This window comes from Anser anser, assembly GCF_964211835.1.
Source record: "Anser anser genome assembly, chromosome: 2".
Classification (NCBI taxonomy): domain Eukaryota; kingdom Metazoa; phylum Chordata; class Aves; order Anseriformes; family Anatidae; genus Anser; species Anser anser.
Genome location: NC_139721.1, coordinates 127,361,314 through 127,384,362, shown reverse-complemented (window position 1 = coordinate 127,384,362; position 23,049 = coordinate 127,361,314). Strand labels below are relative to the sequence as shown.

Sequence of the window (23,049 nt, the reverse complement as noted above, 5' to 3'; positions counted from 1 at the left end):
TGCAAACAAACAAAAAAAAAAACTAGATGAAGGGATGATAAAATGTAACACCTGCTATTGACAGACACTGCCTAATTTGCAATATGATAGCAAAGCACTGTTTAGACAAATAGGATTTATAAGGTGAGACTGCATGGACCAAAGACATTCCACAGAAGTCTACACAATTGTTGTTTGACAGATATTATTTTTAGATTTTGTAGAGCATTGCTGCATCTGCAAAACGATGAGTACAAACCACTGTTTTCTTTCCTATTTCTCAACTATTAATTCATAGCTAGAAGCATAAGACTGACCAGTCGACCCCAACTCAAATTAAAATAGAAACGCAGGCATTAAAATTTGCACTTCTACCCTACATCCTTCCCTTGCTAAGTGAATAAAATGATTCAAACAAAACTGCTAGTTTTCAGAAACATTTTAGATATGTCTAATAACATGTACAGAATGTCGCACTGTTTACTGCAAGCAAAAAATTGGAACAAAAGCTATTCCTATGCTGCTTTTTTTTTGTGTGTGTGAGCATCACAGTGAAGTTCGTACTACTTATTGTCATCAAATATTCATAAGAGTCACTGTAGGTAGGTGGCAAGCTTACACGGCAGCAATTCTTCATCAAAATATATGTAATCTCATTAAGTTCTAACAATAAAAACATACAAAAAAGCACTGATATCAGCAGACAACCCCTGTGCTAAACAACCACTTTAAACTGTGTGTGGTGGGTTAAAGATCAATTGTCTGACCTTGAACTAAAAACACTGTCTCTGGAAGGCGCTATCTACTTCCTGGGTTTTTAGGTTGTCCCTTAAAACAGATTTATTTTTTTTAATTGGCATTCAAAAATGAGTTGGTTTATCGTTGCCCTATTTAAATACAGTTGTGTGAGAAAAATACAAGAAAAAAGGCTGGAGGATACAGAGAATATTATTTTTAAAAGCACAAAAATACTCCTGAAACAACACAACTTGCTCTTCAGACAACAAAACATTGAAGTTTGTGTTGGATACTGTAAGATAGTAGATAGAATTTTATATGAATTGACATTTCCACTGATTTTTCTTTTCCAGCTTAGCAGTACACCAGATATCATTTCAACTTTCTTGGAATTCTTACCACTGTGTTAAAAATCCAAGAGCTACTGGCTCCATGTACAGACACGTTAGGGTGATGCAGCTGTTCCCCCTCTCTTGATACGTATGCAACCACTGCACAACTTTAAATGAGAATTTGACACAAAGACACTTGCTGGCTGGTATGTAGTAAGTTTAATAGTTACTTAAACAGATGATCTAATGATGATATTATGAGTGGGGGAGGGGAAGAGTTTGTACAAATAGACATAGTGTGCTACTTTAAGTTGGTCATTGGGAGGCATCAGTGTGCAACACTTCCAGCTTTACCTCACCAAGTAGGGCTGATTTTAAAACAGTGCATCCCCACAGATGTGTAGGGGATAAAACCTAAAATAAACAAACAAAATGACTCCACTTATATTTTTGAATTTAAGAATCTCAACAACTAATTGCATCTAATGTTACACACAGTTTTTTGTATCACTTTGGTTCTTGAAGAGAAAGCTTGGCAAGTGATCGTTTCAATGAACAGGCAAATGAAATGGGTCATAAAGCCCCAAAAATACTAAGGGGACTCCTTCAAGTTATTCTGCCTATAGGTACGACCCTACCTGAAGTAACCATTTCAGAGAGCTGTAGTTAATATCCCACACAACCTCCAGTTTTGCTGCTTCTGCCGAGACCAGCTGGGATAAATTTGATGATGGCAGTTTCTGAAACTACATTTATTTTACACAGGGCACTGACAGCTTGTGAGAAAAAGAACCTGCATGATAAAAATGCCATCTTCCACTGGTTTTGTGACACTGCAGAATGAAGTCTTCCTCCCACCTTCAGCCTGAGGAGAACCCAGTTTCTTTTCCTGTTACTCAAAGCTACGACAGCAGCTCCATGAAACAAAATGCAGCTGGTCAGCCTCACTGTTGGCCAAAACCTGTAAGTAGCCCAAGCAGAAATAGATCACAGGCTTATTATCCTACTGCTGTCTGAGAAGCCTGGGAACCACGAAACACGATGAAACTTTAGTGGAAGGGCAGGAGAGAGGGACCAAACTGTAATATTCCAAGACATATACAGCTGTACATGAAAGAAAGAGCATAAATCTGACTAAATTCTCTCTTTCATTGTCCTGCACATCTAGAGGAAAGGGGAGGAAGAACAAGTAGCATCAAAAGGATAAAGGAGAAAGAAAGAACCACCTCCTCTCAGATTCTCATTAACTACAGGTGTTGTGCACATGCAGCAGGAGGAAGGCACAAATCTTACCCCTGTACTGCAACACAAACAAGGAGGGAAAGAAAGAAAAGAGAATGACATCTTCCTTCCAGTGACTGCCCAGAGCCAGTGCAGAAGGCCGCTCTACCTTTCTTCCATTTCTTTCATTGCTTTAAATCCTGTTTGAGACATGGACAAGAGGGTAGAGGGAACTGCAAGCCCTATATGTGGGAACTCCCAACTAAAAGTTTGGGATTTGTATAGCAGGTTGCTTTTTAGCTGTTGCTTTCAGTCAAAACGTTGCTTCCCCATTCGTTTGAAATAGAACAGGCTTGGCACAAATCAAAAAAAAAAACTAAAGCAGCGCTTTGTTATAGTAAAGCAGCATTTGTTTACATTACACCAGCAGCTGAGATCAGAGACTCATTAAATGACTACTGTATGGAAGTTTGAATAAGACAGCTCCTTCTCCAGAAAATCTACTTAACACACGGAGACTGCCAAGAAAGAATGAGTATTTTTTAAATCACATATTCCTTTAGAGTTTAGAGCTCTGAATTCTCAAATGCCAGTCCCATACTATACTCTCATGCATGCTCCAGGACTTCTTCAGAGCAAGGAAAAATTTTTCCCTTCCCTCACAGATGCAAGTGAAATGGTCTGGATCTCAGTTTCCTCTAATTCACTGGAGATTGTCCCCCATAAGAAATGAAACAGAGATGCAAGGAGCTTGCACCTTAGGAATGCCAAATAGCTCCTACTGGTGTTAATTTTCTTGGGTGCCTCAGTTTTTTTTGCACAGATCAGAGTAAAATTTCTCTCCCAGAATCAGCCTAACAGAGACCACCAGGACTTGCTACCTTTTTTACCCCTGCATGGTCTGTTCCCAGATACGTCTCAAGAATTTAGAAATAAAGACATTAGCAAAACCCATAGCCTTTCCTATTTTCTCCTCTGGTAGACTGTAGGTTTTCAAACCAGTTGTAAATACCAGATGAAAGTGGCACTGTGAGTCAAGAAGTGGTTTGTTGCTCGCAGCTGTGTGAGTTTACAGATGGAGGTACAAATGTTGCTCCTGTGAACCCCTGAAGATGTCGTTTCTGCAGTCTTGACAGTGGTGGGCAAGTACAGAGCCGAGAATACAAAAATGTCTCCCTTCCATTCTTGAGTTTCTGCTTCATAAATAATGTCTTGAACTTTATTCTTTTGATGTGAAAATCATGTCTATGCTGTCCAATATTTGGGGAGATGATTATCTCGCATCCCCAATATATAGTATAAAATGAGGGAGGTCCATCTGCTTACTGTTAAAGGTTTTCCTTCTTTTTTGACCACCCACTCACAGATGAATCTCCCAAAATAATTTCTCATCTTATTCTGGTGGGAATTACTGCAATGTACTCCAAACCAAAATCTGCAGACTAGGCTCCACTTGCATATTCCCAGACTGATGCATACAAAGACCAGATCAAAATATTTATGAGGCCTAAACCTTCAAGTCTTGGAGAAAAATAAATTATACATAAATGCACCAGGTTCTTCCTCTTGGTTCTAGGCACTCTTGTGCCAAGTGAGCAGCTGGCAGTTATTATAATGCTATTGCTGCCAGGCTGAAAATTCCTCCACTGAAAAGAAAGTGAAATGCTCTCACTCAAGCATAAAGCCAGCTTGTTTACCAGCCATGCTCTGCCTTCAGAAGTGAGTGAATGTTACCAAGGTAGGTGTATTAATGCACAGGTCCCTGTGCACAAGTCCCACAAATCCAGTGCATCTTTTGACTTCAGAAAGGCCTCAGACTAAAGTTTATGGCATAGCTAGAATTTTTGCAACTTGGTAATCTCACGGTCAAAAGCCTGAATAACGCAATTTTGCTCCCCATTACTTAAAAACAGTTTAATCAGTGTCACTTTACATGATAAAGTATGAAATTCAATCATTACACATGGCATTTTGAGTTTTGGTGAACGCAACTGTGTAAAAATTTAATTCTTCATACAGAACAAAGCAAACCAAAAGCAGGTTGTATTATTCTACACTGTACACCAATAGGATTTTTTTTTTTAATTTCTTCAATGTGGGCTAAGGGATACATAAAGCAAGAAATAATTAGAGGTCAATGTATTCTAAAGAGGTGCTTAGCATACTTATGGGAAGTTAAACAGGCAAAGTGGAGGTAAGTGTAATTCAGCAACAGCTAAACTGATTACAGCTTGCTTTCCTACTACAGGCCCATAGGTCTAAGCATTATAAAGGCAAAGCTTTCTTGCTTAAATAAGAATCATTCACCATTCTTCAGTCCTTGGAAAAGGAAACTGTCAAGACAAAATACATTAAGTTGAGTGTAGTGAGAACAAAAACAATGACTTTATCTTCCTTTAACTTAAAAAATAGATATAAAATCACTATTCTTGAAAATTATTTTTCCAGCTACCTTTTCACTGTGCTGAAGACCCATTTATAGGAGAAAACAAAGGAGAAACTGAAATCTATTCCTAGTTGAATTATTGCTAATTAAAACCTTGACATCAGCTAGAAACCAGGGTGGAAAATCTGTTAAAATGCAGAAAATAAGATTTTCTTCTCTCAAACTCAGGGCTTTATCTCTCAGGCAAACAGACAAAATCTGAAAGTGTTTTTGTTAAAGTGTGAGCAAAGAAGGAGTACTGTTTCTAGCAACAAAACATATTTTACTCCTCTTTCTTTTCCTTCCACCCCCCTTCTCACAGACATCTCCCAAAATTCTTCATACATCTCCATTTCATTTTGATCTGGAAATATAGCGTTTACCCATTTTTAATAGCTACTGCAGAGGGATTCAATTATCTTTGAATCTGTACACAGCAATACAGTGGGGTCACATCTGTTGTGCAACCACTAAGTTAGGCTAAAGAGGTGTTTTACTTTTATAATCATGCCTTCTCTCTATTTTTTTTTTAAGTGAAGATTAATGTACACTTAACTGAAAAAAAAAAAAAATCAAATTTCCCAGAGTCTTCTGATTAAGGAAAAGCCATCAGTTGGAAGATCACGTAAAATCTCCCTAGCTTCATTAACTGTCTTCAACACCTTCATGAAGGCTACTTTAGTACTTTGCAAATGTAGTAGCCTAATAGCTATGAATTAGTCTAATATGCAAGAATCAAAAGATAAATCTTAAAGAAAACATCATTAATTTAGCGCAATAAATGTAACGTTTGGGTTTTGAAACATTCATTCAAGAAAAGTTCACATTTTGGCCTTCAAAATGTTCCAAAGACTGTCTAGTCTGTGAAGTTTTGCTCCGGAGCCATGCCTAGCATTCACCGTTGTGTTCTCTAATAATTTATAATTATTCCCTCAAAATACTCCTACTTAATATACTGCTCTAAGAAGAGCCAGCAGTGTATTTTATTAAAGAATAGTTAAAGCAGCATCTGTTTCTAGTTATTTAATTCCTTCTAATTTGGGATCTGAAGTTTGGGCTACAAACACTAACACTACACCCTCAAAGGCCTAAATGCTGACTATTTCTTCTTTACTCCTCCCTCGTAAGGAGAGAGGTATGAGGATTTCTCCTCCCTTCCTTCCTGTAAGTTCAGGAGAAGGCAGTGAGCCAGGCAGCCTAAAAACCACTGTGACATATTCTTTACAGAAATACTGAGCTCTTTTAAGCGCTTAGCATGCTTGAAATCTCTTTTAGTCATTTTCATTTACCCCCTAATTAAATAACTGTGTATTTAGATATTTTAAATTAACAAAATCTTACATCTATGGCTTCTCATTTCTCATCTGTTTTCTGTGCAAAGTTTCTTTAATAGTTGTAACATATTTCATTTGACAAAGGCTTCTTTTTTAAATAAATTACTGGAGTCAGCCACTCAGTCTCCATTCACCAGGATCCACAGCTTAATAGAATTATCCTGGATCACACACTGCTTGCCTAAACTTAACTTTGAATTTGCAAGGTCTTCATAAACCAATATTGTCTTGGACTTATGCATTCTTTGGTTGGCTTTCAAATTGGTTCTAAAACACCCACTGTCACATTTTGCATAGCATGTTAATATACAAAGGAGATAATGTTTTTTGCCCCTTGATCCAGATTTGACTTTCACATGGATAATTGCTAACTTTAAAAAGCAAAGAAAAAGAAGAAGCAATGTTTTCTACTGTGGGCTGCCATTATCCCCCAGGGTTACAAAACCAACCACTGGATGCTTCACAGGAGCAGCCTTCCCGCTTCTGCTGTTTCTCAAAGATTCTCAGGCAAGACAACAGAAGGAAGATACAGCAGTAAAGAAAAGGTCTCTTGTACAAGGTCTACTGCTCACGCCACTGTAATACAAGGCATAGAAACTTAGAAGTTTTGCTTACATCCCTCCAAGGATCATTACAGATTAATCAATCATTCTGGAAAGAGACAGAAAGGTTTCCATCATCCAGAGGTCCACACTACTGCTAACAGAAAAGCGTGTCTGTTGTAGAAGTTGAAAATACAAATTATGCCTATGTAACAAGAAGCTCAGCTTCCTACTTGGTTTTCAGAAATAAAATCTGCAGGAAAACACGCAGATAAAAGCAATGCCTCTGCACCGCAGATAGAAGCAAGACCCAAAAAAAAAAAAAAAAAAAAAACCAACATCATGGTTCAATTAGGGGTACTGGAAATTCTCATGAAATGATGTAGGCAAGCTGAAATTTCCCAGCATCATCTCACAGACAAGCACACACATCCAATTTTGATTAGAAACCCTAACTAAGGATTCAGAATATCTACACAATAGTTGAGCTGCAGAAGGTGCTGTTAGCTAATCATAGAAAATTAAAAGGTCAGGAATAAAGAGTCTACAGCTGGAGTATGACCAGCATGATGTCAAAATGCATATGGATAGCATCTTTAACCACATCATGATTCCTGTATTCCCAGATGACTAACAGGAAGAAAGTCCTATAGGTATATCAAACAGCAAGTTAAAAGCTAGCATTTAATATGACCAGGTGAAAAAAACCAATTTTCAGCTTAACATCTAAAACATCTGGAAAAGGTAAATACTACACTACACCACCGTTTACAACTATTTTAAAATAAAAACCTGGTAAGTATAAGAATCCCTTGGAAATAAGCACGTATCACAATGCTTAACAAAAAGTTACAGGAATTGGAACAAGAAGATTTCTATTAATTTCCTGATCTTGTCCTAACTCTTTTAATTAGTAGTTTTGAAGGGTCTAAAGTTTCCTCTTTGGGTGACTGGCAGATTTTGTTCAGCAAATGAGCCTAAACTGCCAGTAAACGATGACAACTATTAAATATTTTTCATGTTGAGTTAAATACATTTTGGCAGAAAAGCTGCCAAATGCCACTTGAAAAGGGAAACAATGAACTCTCAAATGGTATTTTAAAATATGTAGTACACGTTCTTTTAGTTTCAGCATCCTAGTAACCCGCACATTTATTACTCAACAACATTCTGACAGATCTATGAGAGCTTAAGTGAATTTTGTGACTGTTATCCAGATTCATTCTGTGACTGTTATCCAGATTTTGGTAATACCATCCAAGTGGGATTCTTCACAAATCATGTATCAAACAAACAGCATAGGATTTTTCTTCCTCTTAATTCATCTTTTCCCAATATTTTGTTGCACTGTATCCTCTCCTAAGGAAGATCTGTTCCCTATAACTCCTTTCCTAAATTGTTCACTTTGTAGTTCTGGAAACTAGTTTAAGGCCACTAAAAAAAAAATACAGTTGGAGAAATGCCAAATCTAGCTGTTTAACTGAAAGTGAAAATCATCCAATGTGAATTTCAATCTGTGATAGAGATATTTGGGCAGGGGAACGTTTTAACTACCGCTCTCATCAGAAAGGTAACATGCTGTGTGTACAGTAAGCAATACCGAAGAAATCCAGAGAAAGAAGGAAATTCTCAGACTACCATAAAACACCAATGAAAAACCCCAACATAAATTGTATGATGTTTTATATATGAAAGTCATTCATGCCAAGTGGCAGCCCTCTTGGCTTAGTCCTGTAGGCTGCAAAGTTCCAACTGTTCTGACTGCTGGCCAAAGTCTTGGCCTGCTAAGCTTCTGAAAGGAAACATGCCTACACACTTCGAGCATTTTAAATGCTCCAACAGCTCATATCCATGATCAAAAAAATTTTTAACATTACTGGTTGGTGCTGGAAATCTTTCATCTGCATGAAGGAAGAGATTAGAATTCCTACAGTCAGCTAAAACCAGAACCAAATCTTTAAAAGTGGCATTTGCAGATTTCAATGAAGAGAGGTCTAAGAAAGCTATAATTTTCATTTTCCACATTTTATGTATTCCCGCAAACACAAAATGGCTTGAATGTTCTGCCTCATTACCTCATTTTGATACATTTCTTCTACTACTGATAATTTAAGTAAAAATCTATGATCAGTGAACTATCACACTAAAAGCTAACATGGATTAAGATGGAGGTATGACTTTCCAGTGCAGTCTGCAAGTAAAGACAAGCCTTTTTAAAATAAAAAGGGAAACAAAAGAGAAAAAAATCTCACGTGAGCCTTCAAGTTTTTCCACTGCTGCACACAAAATATACGTTAAATATAATGCATTATGGAGACTTACAGTCTACTGCAATAATGACGTTGCACTTTAAAAAAATCTGCAGAGCAAGACTATAAGAAGGTTAAAAAAAAAAGGTAACAGTAAAAAAAATAAAAACAGGAGTGACCAGCACAGTGTCTTTATTTGTAAGTACTCTGAAAGAGGTAATAAAGATTCAAAGCTTTTATTGTTGAAGAAGCATACAGGTATTTTCAAACCTCCTCTCATAAGGAGTTTGCTATCAGAAAGATAACAAAATTCTCCATTTTGTTCTAGTTGCATGTGACGAAACTTAAAAGAACACATGAAACACTGCAAGAAGCTAACAGAATACTCAGGTTTCCTGAAAGCTCTCCAGGTGTTAATTGCAGTGGTCATTCACCTTGCAGTACTGAGGACAATGGGAAGAACCATCTTCCAATACCAACTCCAACTTTAAAATGAATAACTGTGCTAATGCTTTCACTCCATTTGAAGTTTTCAGAAGAAATCCACACACTTGAAGATGCAGGCAACAAGAGAAGCTCTGGCAGAAGTTGTTCACTGAACAGCAAAGAACAAATCAGACCAACTGCACCAATTCACCTGAAAGCCCCATTTTATTATGTCTAGTCACCTGAAACACCCATTTCAATTTTAAATGATCTGAGCAATACCAAGCTAGACAATGGACTTTTCCACACGATTACCATCTTTCCAAGGTGACTCTATGCAGCTATTACAGGTTTTAGTACCAAGCAGGAATATTTGGAATATCTTTATTTGCAATTAACAAAAACTATATTCATTTTTATTTGGAAAATTTCTCTTGAATGCATCTGAATCTCTAAACACAGTAACCAAAATAAAATCTTCTTTGGATACCATCTGTGGAATTGAAATCTAAAAGCAAAAGAGAGTCACTCTGATTGACTTGCTTAATGCCAGCTGGTCTTTTCCTATGGTTAAAACATACAATTTCTGCATCTTCAGCTTCTACAATAGGAAAACTGAAAGAGTTAAGGTATTGCAAGTTCACAAACCAGAATTACCACCATATTCTGCAACAGGGATCACAATTTGGGAAAAGAGAACTGAGGGAATAGCTGTGATTGGATTCTTTTGTGTCCTGTCTATATAAGACTGGAAAGAAGACACATTAAGAGAAACAAGCATTAAAAAAAACCAAAAACTTACGGACTTTTACAATGAGGAAATAATTGCATAGGTATCAGGGATTTTTTCAAACTCCTTCATCTCTCACTCTGTGTCCCTTGATTCACATATCACACCTGCGTTTCTCTTAATCCCACCGTTGCACATAAACCTAAATTAAGAATTAGAAGGACAAGCCAGCTGATGAGCATACCACTGTTGAAACTCATGCCAGTTGTAACACTGAAGATGTATGAATCAACTGAGCCTTCTAAATGAGCACTGTTGCTTGGTCTGTGGGACAGTATTTAGTGGTAGCATTATGATCTGTGGATATACATGGGACAAGATTTGTAGGAAAAGTAATAATCTTTATCAGAAAACTAACACCAAAAAAAAGCCAGACAAGCCTTTAGACAGGCAAAAGAGCTCATGTATATAAAAATTCCTCCCTCCCCATATCAACTAGTTAACACACACACTCCTTTACAAACCTGGCTTAATAAAACTAATGAAAATACAGTGTCACTCAAAAGCTGCACTAAAAACAAGGAACGTAAACCTGTAATCGTTTTTTAAAAGTCACACAGAGTATTTTCTTCTAATTTAAAAATTGTTGATTCAGTTCTCTTTAAGAGCGCACAAAAATAATAATTGTGTCAAAGCTATAAACAGGTATTGCCAAAATTTCAACTGAGCAAATTTTAAAGTTGATCTATGAACACGAAAAAATGGAAATGAGACTTCTAATGGAAACGCTGACACAACTTTAGCTATGACAATGCTAACGGCACTACTATAATAAATCTGTCAGTTTCTATAATGTCTATGACAATCCCATTAATATGAATGATGTACACTTCACATAGCGTACTACATAGCAACTGCACGAGTTATATCATCTTCATTCCAAGTAACAAATCAGTAATCAATATTTGTAAAAGCAGACTAATCCTTTGTAAAATCACTGGTTTAGTGATTGAAGAGTTTGCTCAATTTACACAGTTAATCCCTCTTCATCTGCTTGAGCCCTCTATTTATTCCAACCACTTACAGTGGTAGCCATAGCAGATTAATACATCCCCCCATGCTAAACATGTCTTGACAACTGACCCAGCATATTGCTGTCAGGATAATCTTTACAAACACTGAGCTTTTCTTACCAAGCCTGAAGGCAACATTTAGAAATCAAAAGTTTACAAATAGTCTCAGCAACACCCCCTCCCACATTTCCATTTAATTATTTCTTGGAGGCAGCATCTACTGTCATATTTTCTAGTCCCAAAAGGTACCCTTCTGAATTTTTGATTTCATCAAGTTAAACATTATTATAATGCAGTCACACAAAGAATTTTTAGAGAAAGAAATTTCTATAGGAACACAAAAAATAGCAAAGAAAGTGTTGGAGCATATTAAGTGAAAAAATGACACGGCCATCTGTGCAAATACAAATAAATTAGCATCCTTTATTTGAAGAAACGAGCTGAAGCACTAGAACCAAATTAAGATCACAAAAAAAGCACAAAGGTCACCACATAGTCTATAGTACGAGAGGAACAAAACAGTGATGCTTAATTAGAACAGAGACAAAAACATCTAGTTACATCTACGTACACCTCTGTAGCTTTGAGATGAATTTTACAACAGAGATTGGTGTGGCCCTTCGAGATTTTCCTCCGTTTTGAGACTTTTATCCCTCCAAGAATGCTATGCTAAACTCAGCCAGGTTTGAGGGGGAGGTTGTTTTGGGAAGGGGACAGGGCTTTTGTATGTTAATGTATTTAGGGTGGTTTTTTTGATAGTTTTTGTTGTTGCTGTTTTGGTATGTGGTTTCCTGTCCCTCACCAAGGGCAAAAAACAAGCAAGTAGTAAGAGAGAAATCAGAGAAACTGGTGCTGAGACCAGAAACTGAAACATGCTGGGTTGGCTTATACATTAATTACTGGGCTACAGAACCTAATTTATCCATCTGGCTCTAGAAATGCAATTTAGATTCAGGAATGTACTTAAACACAACTGGCAGAGTAAGGAACTCTGACCGAAGTCACCAGGTATAGTCACAGCATACATAAAAACGTTTGTGTGCTTGATTTATAATTCAAAATAGATCCATGGGGAAAAAAAATACCATTGGAGCACTAGCTTTAAGGGTCAACAATTAACTTCAACCTTGAAGGCTGAAGCCCAGCAGAGGGATTTAGATTCTGTAATGACAGGATCTTGTTAAGTAGGTGGACTCAGCACACAGATTTGTTCTGTTTGTTTGCTGTTGAGATCTTGTCAATCTTAAAAACCTAAAAACAGGACCAAAGACACATGCTACTACACAGAGCAATCTAAAGTTTATCATCTGTTTATTAAACACGAGTGTCACTGTTGAAAAATATCATTTGAAGGATGCAAGAGATGAGCACAAAACAGGTCACCACATTTCAAGAAAGACACCAGTCTTCTGACACCCAGTTCCACCTTAAGAAGGGCTTAGCCTTCTAAAAATTAGTGGCTTGACTAACCACTTGAAGCTGGGTGTGGTGACACAAATGCAGGGGCAAGTAGTGAACTTCATGTCTGGTCACATCCTCGCTATCCTTTTCAGGTTGAGAGGTAGAAGAGGTGCAGGGCACACAGCACAGCACAATGCAGTGCATGAAACTTCCTCCCGGCAAGTTCTATGGGAGTTTTAGCCAGTCAAACTCAAATTCAGAGTCAAAATAATTTTTTGAACTAAAATTCTAGATTTTTTCCTTAAGGCAAGCCATCAAAAAAGATGAAACCTGAATCTTAGCGGTTAAAAAGCATGCTAGGATGCTTATTAGGAAAAAAGGCATTTTGTAGATATGAGGGATTATAAATTGCATAGTGGCTCACATTTATCAATCCTTCTTCTCTTATTCAGATGTTCATAAATTGAATCTCACCGCGTAGATCTGGAAGCTGTTGCATAAAATATTTTTGACAAAAAATGCATGCGGGACTTCAACAGAACAATAATGGTACAGTTCAAGTGTAGCTTCAATGTATAGTTGGATTATGGAAAGAATGTCTAATCAGTTTTAATCTGCAATACCTCAAACGAACAATGAAAAGAGCAAACACAACGAAGACACCTATTGCAACTGATGCTCTCATGATGAGTATCTTGGGCATAGCCTCTAAGATCAAATAAGAAGGTTGCACTTTACGTTGTTGACAGTATTACTTGGTTAAAAAAGCCTAAGAGCAGTTAGTCCTGACTGACTGGTGTATGGACAGTGAAACCACCACTCCGAGGGTTGTCCTGATAGCTCCCAGTGGCCCAGCTACGTGGCAAAAACCTGGAGTTTATTCATCCACTATGATTTCCCAAAAAAGTTGCATGGTATTTTAGAGTGTTTCTTGAAATGTATGTTTTCTGATATCCTTTTTCTCTATTCTTAAGCATTCTCCTATGAACCATTCCGTTTCAGCAACTAACAGCAGAGACTGCTAATCTAGTCTCTAAATGATGTAAGAGTGCCAAAAAGAACAAACAAATAAATAAAAGCCACCAAGAAAGTCTGCAGCTGCAACAAAATCTTTAAGTATCTTGCACTTCCATGAACTCTGTCCCACTGCCATTCAATGAAATTCGGCCAGGAAAATGCATAGGGAGCCAGGCTATCAGTTGGCACCACCAGTAGAGAGGGAAGAAAAAAAAAAGAAAAAAAAAAGCGAGGCCAGACTTCTGATTTGCAGCACCCTATGGTGCCAACAAGATGGCACATTATTTTTACCTCCAAATTTGTGGCGAAGGGCTGAACGAGTATTAGGACAGCCCATGACTTGCAAGTCTCTGCAGGGCTTAGCCATGCAGCTGCTAGCACTGCTCCTGCTTAAGGCCAGGCTCCAAAACTGGGAGAAAAACAGCTGGAGCTATCAGACTGCAGGTGGTGGTGCAGTGGTAGGACTGACAGCCCAGAATGCTGAAATCCTGAGGCCGTTTCTGTGAAGGCAGCAACAGTCACGAAATATTGCCTAAGGTGCCTTTTAACCCTTTAACGCACACTGATCCTGTGGACTTTACTACCCCGTAGCTGCAGAGTTGGCCAACACAGAATAGACACTGAGACATCATAGGGTTATAATTGGTTTAACAAGACCTCTTCAGCAGCTGACAGGCAATTAAGTCTTCAGTATAGCTCTAAAATATTTACTCTAACTCTCTAACTGCATATAAAGACACATTTCTGAGCACATCACAGTTCCAGTTACAACTAGCAATGCTTCTTTCAGGACTTTTAAGCAACTTTTATACGAGTAATATAGAAGATGTGTGGATTATTTACGATCACATGTATGAATAAAGACATTCCCAAAAACATTATGAGCAATATGTGGTTTTCCCTGGTAATACTGTTACATGCTGTGCTTTTGCCAACTTTTTGAAGCACAGATTATTTAAAATTTATAAAGCTAGGTAGTCAACATAACCCTATTTCCCTTGTTCAGTTTGTCACTTCCTCAGCATAAAAGATTCTGAAACTACTTCGCTTTCAGATATCCCAACAGAAATAAACATGCATATATGATGACTACCCCGTTACATGCTCTCTGCAAAGGTTCCTATCATGCAGAAATAGGAGTGAAAAAATACAGTCAAAGGAAAATTTGGTGATGAGAATGATCACTTGATTAGGTACAGGGCAAAAAAAAATATACATAGAGGTTGTCAACACTACTGTCATGTATAGAAAGGAAAATTAAGTCATTTGTTATTCTCAGTTGGAGAGGTCACTAATGTTATCTTGCACATGATGATTTGATGCACTACATATGATTAATGATTGTTTAAAGGACACTGCCAAGGTCTGTAGGTCAGACTATGACCTTCCTTTTTTTTTTTTCTCCAGATATCCATAAGCAGAATATTTATAATTCTGTAAGTTCCTTCCTCCCTCTTGAAAATATTTTAATACTATCTACTACTATTAAAACAAGAACTCCAACAGTAGAAGGTGGCAAAATTGAAGGAAAAAATCCAGCAAGGAAGAAAGTGCTTCAGAATCATATTTGTAATGTACTGTTATTTTAAATGGTTGGTCCACTTGTGACCATCACATTTAGCGCATTCCATTTCAACTGCACGGGTTTTTACAACCTCATGTATGTACCTATCTTAATGCTCCGGGAGAAAATTGCATACACCTGGACTCAAAGTTCTTCCTCAAAAGTCACATTTTAAAGACAAAGTGAAAGCGTTTGTTCTTTTCCAAAGAACTGAAAAGCAAAGTTCTTCTCTAAACTCAAAGCATACAAATTACATTCCTTAATGTGTTCTCATATTTCTGGCCAGAATTTTATTTCTTTTTATCTCTAACCTAGAAAAGGGATTTTATGTTTTTCAATTTGTGGAGAGAATCTATTTTTTGTCATTTAATTTTTCATATATTTTTAATTTATCTTAAAATCTGAGTTGAGCCATTAAGAAAATATACAGTGAAAGTGTTGAGGAAAAAAAAAAAAAGGAAGGGCCATATTCTTGTGACTGGCCAGCTATTCACAAAACTTCAGGAACTAAACTATCTTCTTGATCACACTTGGAAATCTCAATTGTATAGAAACATGGAGGCATGTAATTTTCTGCCCACGGATATGGGAACAGCTGTTTGTTATGTAGGCCAAAATCAACTTCAAATGAGAAATGAGCACTACCACCATTTTTATTTAAAAAATAAAATAAGACAAAATCACAAAACATTCTTAGTAATAATACTAGCTTGGTTTTTGTTTTTGTCTTTTAAACTTCAAGAGGATTGCAAAATTCCTTTTGAACAGATTTTTTCCCATTACATTCCAGCAGCTCTAGAGGAAGAGACTTTTTATACATCATCGTTACATGACACTTCAGATTTTAAAAATGCAACTCTGTGGTTACATTTTTTTCTTTACTGCTATACTTTTAAGTGTTTAATAACAGATTTCTGTATTGCCCATGTATTCTTCTACTTTTCCACAGGGTAGCAGTGTGCTTCAGAACAAGGCCACCACTGTGGGAATATGAATGAGTACACAAAATCCCTGCAGAAAGCAGCTGTTCCCTCTTGTACATATGCAAATGCAAGAATGCTAAATAATGAGGGCAGCTTTATCTCACAAAGGCAGAGAACAACAGAGCCAAAGTAGACTACAACAAAGTTTTTGTAGGAAGCAGTGAACTGAAGTCTGAAAAAAAAAAGATATGAATTCTTCTAAATATTCTCAGCTGTGAGAATCACGCATCTGAGGAAAATACTGTTGTTTTTTTGTGTGCAAAAATTCACACTGAAAATAATTTTTAAAACCCATAAGACAAAGACATAGACACAAATACATCTTTTCTATGACAGTGAGTTTATTCAAAAAAATTATCATGTAATTAGGACAAGTCTGGACGTTTTTTCCCCAATACTATCAGTCTTATGTATGACCTTGGACAAGTCATTGAATCTACCTCAGTTTTCTTGTCCATAAAATTGAGATAATACCTCTGCCCAGGGCTAGTGGGAAGTTAAACTCATCGTCCATAAGCGTGATTTGAAATAGCAAGGTGAAAGGACTTTATCAGTGTTACACACTGCTGCATTTTTCATTGCCTTTAATAAGCCTAATGAAACCATGTAAATTTTGAATGACAACATTAAGCAGATTTTCAGGACAGCTCTTGCTAGAAGTAAAAAGCATTACAGATTTCTTGAGATGACCCCGATTTGAGCTCTGACAACTAATGGCTGAGTCAGAACATTGCTATGTGAAGTACTGTGAAGAGTCTTCCAGATGTCAGTTTTTCTAACAGGGGACCGTTTATTCAATACTGGAGAGAGCAGTTGCATCAGTGATAGAATAGGAAGAAAAAATGCTAGAAAAGGAGAAATGTTTCACATCTGCTTATTGGTTAAGCCACAAGCAACACTAAAATCTTTCAAAGCCTATGACCGGAATTCACTAGTTAAGTTTAGTACAAACCACGCTTCTCACCAGCAAGTGCACAGACAAGAAGAACCAATTTATCAAACCAAAAATATACAAGCCACAGACTAAACTGCTTAGTTCTCCACACTGATCATTAGCTGCATCCCCGTACCATTAAAAGTGCCACCACAACCCCAATTTTTTGGTAATAATACGCATACCTTGAATTCATAGTCTCATAAAGAATATCCTTTGGCAATACATATTCTGCTACAATGTTGAGCGTCACATGTCTATCTCACCTAACCGCCTCGTGCTTAGGGCTACCACAGCTGCTGCCCTTTTAAACAAATGTAAATCTATCTCAGGTTTTAACCTGCATAACTCAGCATCATAAATAGTTACACATAAGGTACTGCTTTAGTTTGTATGCTCTACCTGACATGTTCTACAAATCAAGATATACTTAAAAAAAAAAAAAAGAGCTAAATCAAAACCAAATTAATTCATCTGCTGTCCTCAAATGCCATCTACAGAGAACATGCTTGTCATTGAAGGAGGCTGTGAGCAACACAAGACTAAACTTCTTAATTCAAGATCTTCTACATTATTTCTTTTAGAGGCATGCTCAACAGAAGTATTTTGAAAAAAGTTACGCTTTTTACTGGCGTTGACCTTCATGTTTATACTGCTCTTTAGTACAGTTGACATCTGCTACTTTGGGCAGTGGACTAAAATCTTTGCAGTCACCGCCTGTGGTGCAAAGCTATATATAGACTTCTGCACATGTAGCAGGCTAAACTGCCAGATGCCCTAAGCCCCCGGTCTCATAGCTACTACATTTGCATGAAGTCAGCTCTAAACCGCTCATAAATTAAGGACATTTTTGATACTGTGTCACACTTGTTGCATATGCCAGAGTAAACTGAGTATCGGACCTGTCAACATCTGAAGGTCTGCTTTCATGATGGAGTATCCCAACAGACAGAGTAACACCACACTGTTGAAGCACTAAAAACTACAATACAAAAAGCAGATTTCCTTCCCCAACAGACAGTATTAGAACAGCAGACAGCAGAAAATAAGCAAAAGCATGTGAAAATAAGTGTACTCCCACACACATCTGCCATGGGTTCTCCTAAGTTTACCCAAAAAAAAAGTGCAATGTTTATGTGGTTAACTTTCTTAGAGGACTATTTCAAAATTTTCACCTCCTCTGGGAATGAAACATGGAAGCATTGTAAAGAGACACCAAGGAAACCATACGTAAGAGGCAGTCTTTTTTAGTCTTTTTTTTTCTCCGTCTTGACACACAAGAGAATTTCTAATGCCAGAGCAGAAATGAGAACGGCCAAGAACTCATGGGATTCCCCTTAGCCTGTCCAGCTTCCAATGCCTGTTTCTCTTCATTTCCTAATCCTCTCCTAACATTCAAGGTGGAAACAGCAGTAATCCGCAAGGGCAGGTTGTAAGAGCAGGCAAGGGGCACGGGAAACGGGCCTCAAGGCCTAACCTAACCTAGAAGCTGGGCTCGGCAGGACTGTAACACAAAATACACCAACTGCAGAAGGTATAACTCAGAAGGTGCAGTTTTCAGAAACACAATATAAGAACATTAAACCATTAGTGTGTCCAAAGAAGGGCTACAAAGATGGTGAAGGGTCTGGAGAGCAAGACATACGAGAACCAAGGCTGAGGTCCCTGGGTTTGTTCAGCCCAGAGCAGAGCAGGCTGAGGGGAGGCCTCATGGCGGCCTGCAGCTCGCACACGAGGGGAGCGGAGGGGCAGGCGCTGAGCTCTGCTCTCTGGGGACAGCGACAGGACACGAGGGAACGGCATGGGGCTGGGACAGGGGAGGGTCAGGCTGGGTGTGAGGGAAAGGTTCTGCACCCAGAGAGTGGTGGGCTCTGGAACAGGCTCCCCAGGGAAGCAGCCACGACTCCAAGACTGCTGGAGTGTAGAAACATTTGGACAACGCTATCAGACATATGGTTTGAGTTTCGGGTGGTCCAGGAGTTGGACACGATGATCCTTGTGGGTCCCTTCCAACTTGGAATATTCTATCCTTCTGTGATCAAGACTAGCAGGGGAAACAGGGATATGTGTTAGAACCAGAAAGATTTCTGCCTATCAGAGGTGGAAGAAAGCATATGAGACAAAAAGTATGAGGTTCAGGAAACTAGTTTTTGCCATAATATCTATTGATAAATAAAATTTCCCAGAGGAACTGTATCTTCCAATCTTAAATGCAAATAGTTAACATGTAGCCTTCCAGCCAGAAGGTATTTCTTTTTTAAACAGTCGAAGTCACCAAGCCTGGGACACTCTTGTTAGAGCCCGACTTGACCATTTTGTTGTCCAAAACCACTCTTTCCCATTCCAGTCATTCCCTTTTCTCGTACCTCTAACCATCTCTGAAAACATTTCTTCTTCTGCACCAACTCTTATAGTCTTAATCCTGCAAAGCCCTTCTGGTGTCCAGTACTGTCATTTTCCAGGCTGCTTCCTTCTCTCATCATTTCTGCTTCATCTCTTTTCTCCATAGTTTTGGTCCCCCTCCCTGAGATCCCACTATATTTAATTGCCTCCTCATTTATGAACAACTGACCTCCCTGCATTACCCAGAGATCATGTTGTGCACCCACTTTACTCCCTGGCACTTCTCCACATCAGGGAGATTCTTAGCCAAGTGTGCTCTTTATATATTCCTACATATTCCCCTTCTCCTGCCACAGTCCTAACTGGGTGAGCATGCCTATCTTCACTGGGCAGAAGTCCTGTTGCCAGCTAGACTCACAGAAATAGACTGCCGAAACCATCTGCCCAGGAGAGCTATGGCAAAGGGGTTGCACAGGCATCTGGGACTGGGCTGCAAGACAGGTCAGCTGTTTTGTGGAGAGCTCATCAATCAGGAGTTGCCACTCCCATAGGTTATGACATTCCAGGGAATGAGGTAAACACGAAGACATTTGTTGGCTTTACCCTCTCCTTTCAATGATTCCTTTGATCAGCTTTGAACATCTCATTAGAAATGCAACAAAGTATCCTATTACCTTCCTATTTTTAACCTCCTTTTCTGTGTTGTGGCCCCAGTCTTAGGATCACACAGGTACAGTCTGCTGGCATTAAATTGTGAGAAATGCTTTGGGTCCCAAAGTATTTTGGTATATTATTGGTCCCCATGCCAATCGGCTGGGGAAAGGTAGGGGAAGAAATAATAAAATTAAAAAAAAAAAACCACAGGCATGAGAAAGACCTCAGAAGTCTTTTACCTGCTCTTACTCCCAAACCAGGGCTGGATTTACTTAAAGTAAATATCTGGCAACAGGTTTGATAACTGCTTCATGGACAGCACAGCTATGCAGGTAAAGGCAATAACATACTGAGTATGGTGGAGTATCCTTCCTAGCTGCCCTCCTGTGATTCTGACTGAAAAATTCAAATACACCTGTACTAGCACCCATGCTGGACACACACAAACTGTGGTCTCAAAAGCAGCAACTCCAAAGCTGTACATCTACCCTGCCCATGCTAATTGGCCCCACTTCTCTGAATGGCTGTTTAGCCCAGGGCACAGCTGCAAAGATAGTGCTCCACTATTTCTCATTCCAAGACTAATAATATAAGCACTACTCTATGAGTAGCTTGGGCACCATACTAGATTGTACACCCCTGCATTTTTTATTTGCAGAATACCTACCACAACAGGACCCTATTTTTGTTTGCAGCCTTTGAGAGCTAGAGAAATGACAACGGTAAAAATAAGAAGCAATGTACGTGACAGAGAGCTTGCATCAACATATTTGGAAAGCTCTGTACAGAGCAGACTCTCCTTAGAACATATATTCTCTTGCCACAGTTATCCTCAAAACCCTTGGGACCAATACTGATATGAAAGTATTTCATAACTAAGAGGCCTTCAGACAGCTATAACCAACTTCCACATTTATTTATTCTAATATCATCTGCTGCATTCATAGCATGTATTTTGTCAGCATGCCTCTATGAAACAGTCCACCGCACAGAGCATGGCTGAAATACAGAGCAAAAGCCATTGTAATAAATGTAATTAGTATTGTAGCAGTACCATATGCACTAACTGTACTTCACTACGAAAGCTTACACAGATCACTGCAACATAAAAATATCCATTAAAATAATGTTAATTGTATTTATTAGTACTGTATTTCATAAGATATTAACTACAGCTGTTGCCTATGCCCTGTTAACAAAAAAAACAGGAGGTATCCAATTTTAGAGAAATCCTTGTTATTCAGCACTGTCCAAATCAAAGCAGAAAGTTTAAAAGCAATCAGTTCATTTACAATGCATGTACTCATAATAGCCAATGTATTCCACAAATGCAAGAAGAAAATACCAGTTTGATGCACAAAAATTGTGAAAATCTTTCCTCATTCTACTTTCTCCCAAGACAAGCAAAATCCATGTGTTTTGTTTTTGTTTTTAATTTCAAAGTAATTTAAAACAAGAATTCTTTACTAAATAGTTGACGTTTAATTCAGAGCAGTATAGACTAAGACATACACTTCAAATTGAAATATAGGGCAGACTTCTACAGTTGCAGCTCTCAAATGCACACAGCTACCTTAACCTGAAACGTTTATTAGCAAGATAGCAGGCAACTATTTGCCTAGCAAAATGAGGGACACTGCCAGTATTTTCCTTGAAAGGCCTGTTTAGTTTTAGAGTACATTTGCATTAAGTGTGAGATCAATATGTGATTTCCTACAGGTTTGGGGACCATAAATGTAAAGCCCCATCCCGCACTCTATTTTAATTGATATGTATACTGTTCTTTCATTTCAAGAAGGTTCAGACTGCAGAACCTGAAAAACTTCACCATTACTTTTAAAAGGTGAATAATCACACTAAGCATGACAAGATGATTACAGTGCTAACCATGGAATCTGATTTATCTTTGAAAAGAACAGTTTAAATAATCAGAAGATGCATTTGGTTTTATTGGAGATTCATCATATTGAAAGCTTTTTGAAGAAAACAACAAAAATAGTTCTGTTTTAACATTGAGAAGGGTCAAACTAATAGACATAAGTTATTTTGGTGCCTTAGCGCACCAAACACCTGCGCGGAGCTTTTCATGGAGAAGTGGCTGAATTATAGATAGCTTTAGTTTTGAAAAGGCAAATCAGTTTAATATAAAGATGCAGATGACTTGTCAGCCATACTTAGCACAATGAAACTTGTGCTTGTGGAGATTCAGAGAGAGTTTAATATTGTAATTTGCCAAAAGGTGGACCCAAACTGCAGATTCCTGAAGATCTTCCTAGCAGTTCTCAACACCCCAAGCTCCAGTATATTGATAGAGGACATCTCATGCAACTGCACCATACAGTTTTGCCAAGAATTCAATTTCTAGCTTGATGTGTATCAGTTATGCTGTGATACGATGATGCTGTTCAAAGAGGACCTGGGATAATGAATATCTGTAGAACGAACCATTATACCAGACAAAGGCAAAGACAGATACATTAGGAATTTAAAGTAATCACAGATTTAGACAATAATCGTCAGTTAATATTATGGTACTTCAGTACCATCCTAGCAGCAAGTGAGCAAGTTCCATTAGGATCAGCAGACATTAAAACTGGACAAGGACAGAACACTTTTCTTAAGCCTACCTCATTCTCTGACTTGGATCAGTTCTATGCTTCATCCCCCCCCCCCCCTCCTTCTCAAGAAGACACCACAGGGCAACCAGATGTGGCTTTAGCATCGCAGCTTTACAGATTCAATCATATGATGGGATTACCATACTGCTGAATTGCTTTCCTCATTAGACATTTTTAGTGTTTATTTTCCAACCTTAATGGACTTGTAAGGATGTCATTTCTGGAACTTCTAATTATTCCCACTCTTTAAGCAATCACTGACTCCATAGCCTTAACTATCTATATTGAACCACAATAATAAGAGTGGAGTTCTATCAGGGAAGCAGAGCTTAACCACCAATTCTTTGAAAGTTGAAAGGGTCCTCCTTTCAGTACCCTCAGCCAAACTCTGTATCCTTTCAACAACTGACTTAACTGACTGAAAGAAGCAGAACGTGTAGAAATTTTGCTGTTATTCATAAATCAGGAGACTCTGAAGTAGGTAAC

At 38.1% G+C, this 23,049-nt stretch overlaps 1 protein-coding gene across 1 annotated transcript in view; it reads right to left on the bottom strand.

Annotated features, from left to right (window-relative positions):
• The window catches only part of SKAP2 (src kinase associated phosphoprotein 2), a 115,161-nt gene that overhangs the window by 47,801 nt on the left and 44,311 nt on the right, over positions 1 to 23,049 (bottom strand). The gene's annotated exons all lie outside the window — the stretch shown is intronic.